Source organism: Mirounga angustirostris, unplaced genomic scaffold (assembly GCF_029215605.1).
Source record: "Mirounga angustirostris isolate CCGP_5_RB_7025 unplaced genomic scaffold, mMirAng1.0.hap1 SCAF_2, whole genome shotgun sequence".
Taxonomy (NCBI): domain Eukaryota; kingdom Metazoa; phylum Chordata; class Mammalia; order Carnivora; family Phocidae; genus Mirounga; species Mirounga angustirostris.
In genome coordinates this window covers 32,131,688-32,141,935 of record NW_026991710.1, presented here as the reverse complement: position 1 = coordinate 32,141,935, position 10,248 = coordinate 32,131,688, and the positions used below count along the sequence as shown (strand labels likewise).

The 10,248-nt window shown below is 36.9% G+C and overlaps 1 protein-coding gene across 2 annotated transcripts in view; it reads left to right on the top strand.

The window, feature by feature from the left end:
- Positions 1 to 10,248, top strand: part of TLR10 (toll like receptor 10) — a 56,295-nt gene that overhangs the window by 26,940 nt on the left and 19,107 nt on the right. Inside the window, exon 2 of one of the 2 annotated variants that reach the window (XM_064584367.1) lies at positions 8,385 to 8,433. The exons of the other annotated variant lie outside the window; for it this stretch is intronic. The gene's annotated coding sequence lies outside the window, so the exon portion shown is untranslated. The remainder of the gene's footprint in view (positions 1 to 8,384; positions 8,434 to 10,248) is intronic. 2 annotated transcript variants of the gene reach the window in all.

Genomic DNA, 10,248 nt, shown 5'->3' with positions numbered 1-10,248 from the left:
GGCTCAGGTCATGATCTCAAGGTCCTACAATTGAGTCCCACATCGGGCCCTCTGCTCCTCTCCTTCTGTGCTCCTTGCTCCCCTCTCTCCCAAATAAATAAATAAATAAATCTTTAAAAAATAAGCTAAAAAAAAAAAAAAGAAAATGTAAATAAAGTTTTTTTCTCTTTTGTCTGCCTGGAAAACCAAACCTTTTATGCTTTGTCTTTATCAGGTCTTTGATTACTTAAGATGGTTAAAACTTCTCAATATTAATGGAGCTAAGTTTTGCTAACAACTATATAACTCTACATATTTGCCTTTGGAAACTTCTATTGCCACCTTAGTTAAATAAATAAGTTTCAAGTTTTGTAATGATCTGTAATCCTATTTAGGCATGTGCTTTATAACTTTCTGAGGCTTTAAACAAACTTCCCCACGATTTGAATTGTAAGTGAAGTCTTTTTGACTAATTAGGCCTTTTTATTTGGTATGTTAAATTACTTCAGAAGCACTGTTAAATAAATAATGATAACTTTAGGTTATATTGTTTGGGTAAATGCTATAGCTATCCTAGAAATTGTATGAAATTCCTGAAGTTTTAAATATGTTTTGGCATAAGGCCATTACTTGATATTCTGATTATTGAAGTGTTATGTGTCATAGAAATAACTGGATTTCCTTATCAGCTATATTATAATGACCTATCCTATCAGATCTTTCACCATGTCCATTTTTGAGCCTTTGTCATTTATTGTCCTTATTCTCTTTCAAAATGTGTTTCACCTTCAAGGAGATTCATAAAAAGGACTTTTGACAAATATAGGTTTTTGACATTTTTAAAATCATCAAACTAAAATGAGTAAGAATTTCCAAAACTAACTAAAAAAAAGCTGTATTCAAACTGAGCAAGAATTAGTAACACGGGACTAAATAAATTGAGGAAGATGATTATAGTTTTTGTGACTCGCCTTTGACACATTGTTGGTTCGTTAATGTTTGCTCTTCTAGATTAAGGAAACTTTCTCTAAGACATCCATGATATACAGAAATATGATAAAATATTCCTTTGTGAACAGATTGAAGCATTTAACTTTTCTCTTTACCTGAACCATGAAATGCAAAACTCTCAGTGAGTGCTCTTTCTTTCATGGCAATTATAATTATTTGCGAAAGTTCAATAAAAACCGTTCCCTTTATAACAGGACACCATTGGATACATTGGTTATTTTACTGAGGCTTTGACTGGAATGTCATATTGGAGAGACAGTGCGTAGATCAGATATGGCCATACAGCTTTAAGGAAGAAAGATTGACTGTATGAAGCATGAAGACAATAGAGCCCCTTAGACACGTTGGCTTGACACCTTGCTTAACAGGGTTTCCGGCAGCCTTACTAAGTGAGTAAAGAATGTCACTTCCTGGCAGGTGCAGAAACTTCAGGATATTTGGGGGACCTCAAGAAGAGGAATTCACCCAAGTCTACAGGTATTGCAGGCATGTCTGATGTAAGGGGAACAAAGGCAAAAGAAATACAGATAAAATTACATTTCCTTACAACTTGCAGCCTGTTGAAATACCTGAGACAGGCAGAGTATGACATTCCTCAAGGAACTCACAACTGCCTTAATGTGAATGCTTTGCTAGAGGCAAAATGCAAGCTTAGCTTGACAATAGCCAGATCTCCAGGTTCCTAGTAAGGATTCTTTAACATATGAAAAGCCTTTTGGAAACTTCCTCTGTCTTTACGCCCCAGTTTAAAAGTATATAATCAATCCTTCCTCACAATCCCAATGCAGTTCTTCCTGCCCACAGTGTCCTGTCCCAAAAACATCTCAAGATTGCTTTCTTGACCATTTGCTCCTGGCCCACATCACATCAGTAGATAGATATTTACTGACATGAAAAGATATTTATGATATATTATAAATTAAGTAAAACAGGTAATAAAACAGCATACATAGTCTAAAGCCATTTGAGTGTGTGTGTGTGTATGTGTAAAGTGGTACAAACTTTCTGAACAACAGTTTAACAGCCATCAAGACTGCTAAATCATGTTCATTTACATAAAAAAAAGTCTGCATGTTGCTACAAAAATGATACTGGTGTATCTCTATATGGTGAGATTATTGTTGATTTAATTTTTTTCTTTTCATTGATTTGTATTTTCTGATTTCTTTTCAGTGAACATGTATTACTTGGATAATAAAAAAATTAAAATAACTAAAAAATTATACTTGAGAAGAACACATACACGTGTATTTGTTTGACCTTGTTACAGAGAATTTTTTAAACCTAAAAGCAATGTAGCAGGGGTCTGCTGGAGTTTGTATACATTGTGAGAGCCAACTGTTAAATATTCAGAAATTTTGCAAGCAAGTCAGTTGGCAGCTAGAAGTCAACTACTGTGGAAATGTTTACAGGGCAGATATTGGCAAGTGCTACAAATCAGGCTTTTTGGGGGGGGGGTGAGTAACTTGGTTTACTAGACACAACTGAATGATAGTGATAGCAAAGAAAAAGTCAACTCACTTGTTTATATAAAAATATGTACTTATTGATTCAAAAGATAATGAAATGAGAAGTAAATAATGGGGGAAGACGTTTGCAAAAAGTTTGACAGAGAGTTAGTGTCAGTAACATAAAAGAGAATGTATAATTAAATAGAACCTGATAGAGAAATGGGCAAATGATGTGAACAGGTAATTCACTAAAAGATACAAATTGGCAATAAACATGAAACACCATCTGAGACACTTATAATAAAAGAAAATAAAAATGAAACAATAACAAGATATCCTCTTCATGTATGAAATTGTCTCCAAAATGCTACTTTTGTGGAGAATGTGGAGAGTATTCTGACATCCTTGGGGGCAGGCAAATCGGCACAAACTTAACAGAGAGCACTTTGGCAGTTAGGCATCAAGAACATAAAGTTGTTCATGCCCTTTAACCTATTCATTCCTTTCAAAAGTTCACCCTAAGACAACAGTAAAAAATTCCAACCAAGTTTGTGTACAAAGGTGCTTGTTGACATTTTATGAAACTGAAAGAGGGAACCTCTCATCAGGTAAATAGCTGGAGACAAAGCCTGTAATTAACTCAGGTGGCAGTTTCAAAACTTTGGCTGGAAAACTTTAAGTAATTAAGGAAGAATTAATTTTAAGGCAAATGTCCAAGTGATGCCATTTTATTCCCAGCCAACTTGATGAGGCATAATTTGAGCTCTAGGGTCAGGTGGGTAGGAAGAACGGTGGTGTGGGAAAAATAGGAGGGCAGGAAGGAAGCAGAGGCACAGTCCCCAAAGCAGGGCACTGTGGTCATAGCATTGTCCTCTTCCTTATTGATTCAGAAACCATATTCTCTACCCCTTCCTGATAAAAGCACTAAACAAACAAGGACTAGATGGAAACTTCTTCAACCTGGTAAAAATTATCAATGAAACATTCACAGCTGACATCATCTTTAATGATGAAATACTCAAAACTTTCCCCCTAAAATCAGGAACAAGATGAGGATGTCTGGTCTCACCACTTCTATTCGACATTGTCCTAGAAATGCTAACCATGACAATTAGGCAAGAACATATTATAAAAGGCATCCATATTGGGAAGAAAGATGGTATTTTGCAGATAACATGATCTTGTTTGTAGAGAATATTTAGGAAAGCACTAAAAAACTAATTAGAACTAATAAACAGTTTCTGCAAGGTTGCAGAGAAGATATACAAAAGGCCAATCTGCACATGAAAAGGTGCTCCACATCATAAGGCATCAGGGAAATGCAAAATAAAACCATAATCAGATACCACTTCATTCCCACTAAGAAGGCTATAATAAAAGTCAGATAATAACAAGTGTTAGCAAGGATGTGGGGAATTTAGAAGACTTACACACTGCTGGTGGGAATGTAAAATGGTGCAGCTGCTTTGGAAACAGCCCAGAACTTTCCAAAAGGCTAAACATAGTTACCATATGATGCAGCAATTCCACCCCTAGGTATATACCCAAGAGAAAATATGTCTATAGAAAAACCTGTACACAATGTTCACAACATTATTCATAAAAGCTGTTAAGTGCAAGCAACCCAATCATCCATCGACTGACAAATAATTAAGAAAATGTGGGATATCCACACAATAGAAAATTATTTAACAATAAAAAATAAAAAGAAACACTGATACCAGCCTAACATGGATAAATCTTGAAAACATCAAGCTAAGTGAAAGAAACCAATTACAAAGAAACACATACAGATTCCATATACATGAAATGTCCAGAATAGGCAAATCTATAGGGATTAGTACAATGTATCATGATTTTCTAAGGCTGGGGCATATGTAGGAGTGAAGAGTGACAGTGAAGAAGTGTGGTGTATCTCTTTAGGGTGATGAAGTCTTCTAAATTGATTGTGATAATGGTCGCACAATTCTACAAATTACTTAAAGCCATTGAATTATATACTTTAAATGGGTGAACTTTTTTTATGGTATGTGAATTATATCTCAATAAAGCTTTTGTTTAAAAAAGAAGAAAACAACTACAGGTCAAATCTAATTGGCAGGATATTTACAATGCCCTAGATCCAAAAGGAAATACCTGGGTATGGGGTAGGCAGAAACTGCTATTGAGAGTAGGTGAGGAGAGCCTAGAGTCTAAGATAAGAAAGCTCTACTTGGAGTTCGTTCTCTGGGCTGCTATTAACCAGACTTAGGCTTGTCCTCATTTGCATGGCTGTGATGACTGCATCTAGACCTGGGCTCTCCCATAGGGTAGCCACCAGCCCAGTGTGACCATTGAGCAACTGAAATGCGGGTAGTCCAAATGAGATATGCTGTAGGTATAAGACACACACTGGATTTTTAAGACTTAGAATAAAGCACATATAAAAGATCTCATTAATAATGTTTTATATTGATTGCATGTTGAAGTAATATTTTGGACCTATTAGGTTAAATAAAATATTTAAAATTTTACAAAGAAGCCATATTCTCTGAGAATTAAAGTTTTTTTAAGGACATGTGGATCCATGCATGATTACAAGTAGACATGATTACAAGTTCGTCCAATGACAAGAGGGAGGAAAATAAGAGGCAGGTGGGCAACTCAGAGTGGTGGGGAGGAGTTTGAAGGGAAGCACAGGACTGTAGAATGCTCAAGTGCCCCCTCTCTGAACCTGGTTCACAGTCAAGTACCTTTGGGAGCCAGAAGCTGAATTGTTAGTCAAAGACGACCCTCATTTCCTGTTAGGGGTCAGCGGGAAGAAATGGTTGACATGGAGGAGAAGGAGGTTCATTCTTTCAGTTTCAGAAATATATTTATAGACACATTTCCCCTACTGAATTGTGACGGGGTAGGCAGAAACACAGAGAGAGTGACAGAGAGACAGAAGTTGGCCTTGCTCACTGTGGAAGAAAAAGCTGATTACAGCAAAAAACTGTATCCAGGCTATGACCGCACATCATGGAGTCCTAGGTTGGGGACATGTTCTGAGGCACACAGTGGGCATTTCTTAGCCTTGTCTGCCCGTCTGTTATTGTTCCTTTTTGTTATTTTAAAAGAGTGGAGCTGTCAGGATGGATTCCTTGAGTGTGCAGGTAACTAACCCGAAGGAGATGTCTTAGACCTAATTGGACAAAAGAGATTATTAGATAGCATGTTTTTCACATGGAGTTTGAAAAATCACTTTTTGAAGAAAGTTTGAAAATATCAGTGGAAAAAATCTGAGCACAGATTTTCTCTGAAAACCAATTTGTCAAAGAAAAAGACATGATTGTCATCCATTCTATATCAGCACATGAATGATCTTCCCTCTTTATGAGTTTGAGCAGCACTTTGATCTTGAACCCTTCCTCTTTCCTCTCTCAGTCACTTTTAATAGTGGACTGATCAAGAGGCAAGATGAAAAGCAAAGCACCTGATGTACACCCGGACCTGTACTCCGTCAATCAGCACAACTGCAACCATATGCATTTTGAATTCAGTCAATAATCATTTGTGGTTATTAACACTACCTCCTTCACTTCGTTAGTAGACAAGAGTGAGCTGACTATAGGGAAATAGAGAACCACAAAAATCCTATTTAAATACGGTCTATCGGTCAACCCGCCAGACCCTATTCTACATGTGAATAGAATAAAATAGGTTTATATGTACTATGTAATTTCAGTGGGATTCAGCAGATGGCATAAAAGGAGCTTTTCTCTCCACCCCCTAACATTTAAATATAGTTACTAGTGAAATCAATGTTTGAGGAAGTACTTAAATTTCCTACAGACTGCCAACGTGACAGGCAGGCAGGTTGTGTTGGTAAGCAACATTTTTTTTTTTTAAATTCTATAAAAGAAAATAATGGTTCAGGGCGCCTGGGTGGCTCAGTTGGTTGAGCAACTGCCTTCGGCTCAGGTCATGATCCTGGAGTCCCGGGATCGAGTCCCGCATCGGGCTCACTGCTCAGCAGGGAGTCTGCTTCTCCCTCGGAGCCTCCCCCCTTTCATGCTCTCTCTATCTCATTCTCTCTCTCAAATAAATAAATAAAATCTTAAAAAAAAAAAAGAAAATAATGGTTCAACTAGTTGTTGGACACAAAAAATCTCAAAAGTCTCTATGATTAAGACATACTGTGGGTTTGGGGTGTTTTTCTAAATATGTTATTGCTCATATGTGCTTCCTGCGGTTTGAACTAGCATTTGTTCATCAGTTTCTCATCCTAACTCAGAGAAAGGGATTTTTGTGTGTGTGTTTGTTTTTCTTTGTGTGTCATTTGTTTGTTTTTCTTTGGATGACACCTCATCTCATGCATGGCTTGCATTCAGAAACTGTATCTGAGTCGGGAGATGAATATTTGGATCGCAAACGTCTCACGGTTTTTTTACAGAGCTGCTAGCCGTTGGTCTCAGGTGGCACTGATCTTCAACCCATTGTTCCCAGTTCTCCCTTTGCAGGGAGAATGCTGAGGAAGATGGGGGTGTAGGTAAATTACTCCTGGAGGCAGTGCTGCTGAACAACCTCTCTGTTTTTATGGGCAGGTTGATTTTAATTTTTCCTCTGGGCTCTTCCCACTAAATATTCTTTTCCGTTTTCTCAAGCCATTGAAACTATTCTAGATGCTACTAGTCAAGTGTAACTGCAGATTTTGGAAAATGTTTCCCAGGCTACACCCAATTTGATCAAAAGAATTGAAAGTAAGTACATCTTTACAATAAAAAGCAAAAGTTTACAAAACCACATAGGAAATAATGCCAAAATGCTCTTGAACTGGTTCTGATCCTTTCAACCTAAAAGCTAGTTGGCCTTGTGTAGAGAAGACTCACAATTACTATTTGTGGTACTGAACTTAATAGGCCAGGTTGATTGTACGGATTTTACTCACGAAGTCAAGTCAAAGTCCTGATTTTATTACACCAAAGTCTCTAAAGACAACTCAAATGTATTGATGTATTGTATCATATAAAGTGAAGCCATATCTATCATAATCATTAAAATTGACATAAACATACCTAGAGATACTTCTATACTTTTGAATAAATCTTCCTTTTACTACTCAAGTTAGCAAATAACTATTTTATTTGGTAGTAAAATAGTTTGGAGATTCAGTGCTGGCCATCAGGACGTCGATTAAAAAAAATTGATTTTTGCTGAGTTAGCAAGTTTGGTATATGAAATTTAAAGATCCCGTAAGTACCCAAAAGTCAATTCCTCATGTGTATAATACTTTGACTTCTTAATCACAGAAATAAAAGTCGTTTCATAAACTGAGTACTTTAAATTGATGAGTATAAAGGGAAGGACAAAATGGAGGCTGGGAAAATAGAGGATATTTAAGTCCATTAATTTAGCTGGATATAAAACTGAAGCCATGCTTTCAGTAAATGCTCGAGATAGGCAGTTTTTTAAGAAAACAAGGGCAACTTTTTTCATCTTGTTTGTGGTGGGTTCACTGTGTGCTAAGCACTCATGTCCATGCATGGGGCCCTGTCTCTGTTCCTTGTCTCTCTTGTCACTCTCCTGAACCATGCCTGATTATGCTGATCACTGCTTACCTTCAACCATGGAGTTGGCCAGAAGTTAGAAAGATCCCCAGATTTGGATTCAGGCTAAGGAATAAGACAAGAAATCCCACTTGAACCTAAATCCAAGCCACTTTTACTTTGACCTAGCTTTTACTAGCTGGTTCTGTTTTGAGAGATTAGGCACTGGCCCAGACAGTAATTGGGTATAATTTTGATTCTTACTTAAGTATTTGTACTTGTATGAGTAGCTCTTTCAGGAAGCTGGAGAGAAAAAAATTGGGAAATTTCTGGGTCTTTCAGCCAAATATAACCAATGCCATTAAAATGCCACCTTTACTTTTTTTTTAATTTAGACATTAAGTATAGTTGACATACAATGTTATATTAATTTCAGGTGCACAACCTAGTGATTCAGCAATTCTATACAATAAGCTGTGCTCACCGTAAGTATAATTACCATCTGTCACCATAAAATGTTATTACAATATTATTGACTATAGTTCTAATGTTGTACTTTTCATCCCAGTGGCTTATTTATTTTATAACCGGAAGCTGGTATCTCTTACTCCCCTTCAGCTATTTTGCCCATCCTCCCAACCCCGTTCCCTTTGGCAACCACCAGTTTATTCTCTGTATTTATGATTCTATTTCTGTTTTTTCTTTGTTTTGTTTTTTAGATTCACATATAAGTGAAATCATATGGTATTTGTTTTTCTCTGTTTGACTTATTTTACTTAGCATAATATCCTTTAGGTCCATCCACGTTGCTGTAAATGGCAAGATCTCATTCTTTTTAATGGCTGAGTAATATTCCATTGTGTATATATATTATTCTGTGTGTGTGTGTGTGTGTGTCTTCTTTATCCATTCATCTATCAACGGACACTTGGGTTGCTTCCATATCTTGGCTATTGTAAATAATGCTGAAATAAACATAGGACTGCATTTATCTTTTCAGAATAGTGTTTTCATTTTCTTTGGGTAAATACCCAGCAGTGGATTATTGGATCATATGGTATTTCTTTTTTTTTTTTTTAAGGTTTTATTTATTTATTTGGGGGGGGAGGAAGGAGAGAGAGAGAGAGGGAGGGAGAGAGAGAGGGAGAGAGGGAGAGCATGAGCAGGGGAAGGGGCAGAGCAACAAGCAGACTCCCTGCTGAGCATGGAGCCCATCGTGGGGCTCCTTCCCAGGACCCTGAGATTGTGACTTGAGCCAAAAGCAGACACTTAACCAACTGAGCCACCCAGGTGCCCCTGGATCATATGATATTTCTACCTTTAATCCTTTGGGGAAACTCCATACTGTTTTCCACAGTAGCTGCACCAATGTACATTCCCACCAACAGTGCACAACAGTTCTCTTTTCTCCACATCCTTGCCAACACTTCTTATTTTTTGTCTTTTTTATATTTGCCATTCTGACATGTGCAAAGTGATATCTCATTATGGTTTTGATTTGCATTTCATTGATGGTTAGTGGTGTTAAGCATCTTTTCAGCCACCTTTCTTTTTAACATGCATTTTAATGGCTGTGTTCCTTTCCTTGCACAGAGTTTGCGTGAACGGCAGCTAGAAAAAGAACAACAAATGAAGCCTAAAGCTAGTAGAAGGAAGGAAATAATAAGCATTAGAGCAGAAATAAATGATATGGAAACTAAAAAAACAATAGAACAGACCAACAAAACCAGGAGCTGGTTCTTCGGAAAAAAAAAAAAAATCAACAAAATTGATAAACCTTTAGCCAGACTTATCAAAAAGAGAAGAAAAAGGACCCAAATAAGTAAAATCACAAGTGAGAGGAGAGAAATAACAATCAACACCACAGAAATGCAAACAATGTGGAGATAGGGGAACTTTTTTGCACTGTTGATAGGAATGCAAACTGGGGCAACCACTCCTGAAAACAATATGGAGGTTCCTCAAAAAGTAGAACTACTCTATGATCCAGTAATTGCACTACTGGGGTATTTACCCAAAGAATACAAAAATGCTAATTCAAAGGGATAAATGCACACTGATGTTTATAGCAACATTATGGAAAGAGCCGTACTGTCCATCCACTGATGAATGGATAAAGAAGCAGTACAGATATACAATGGAATATTACTCAGTCATAAAAACAAATGAAATCTTGCCATTTGCAACAATATGGACAGAGCTAGAGGGTATTGTGAAGCAAAATGAGCCAGTCAGAGAAATACAAATACAATATGATTTCACTCATATGTGAATTTAAGAAAGAAAACAAATGAACAGGG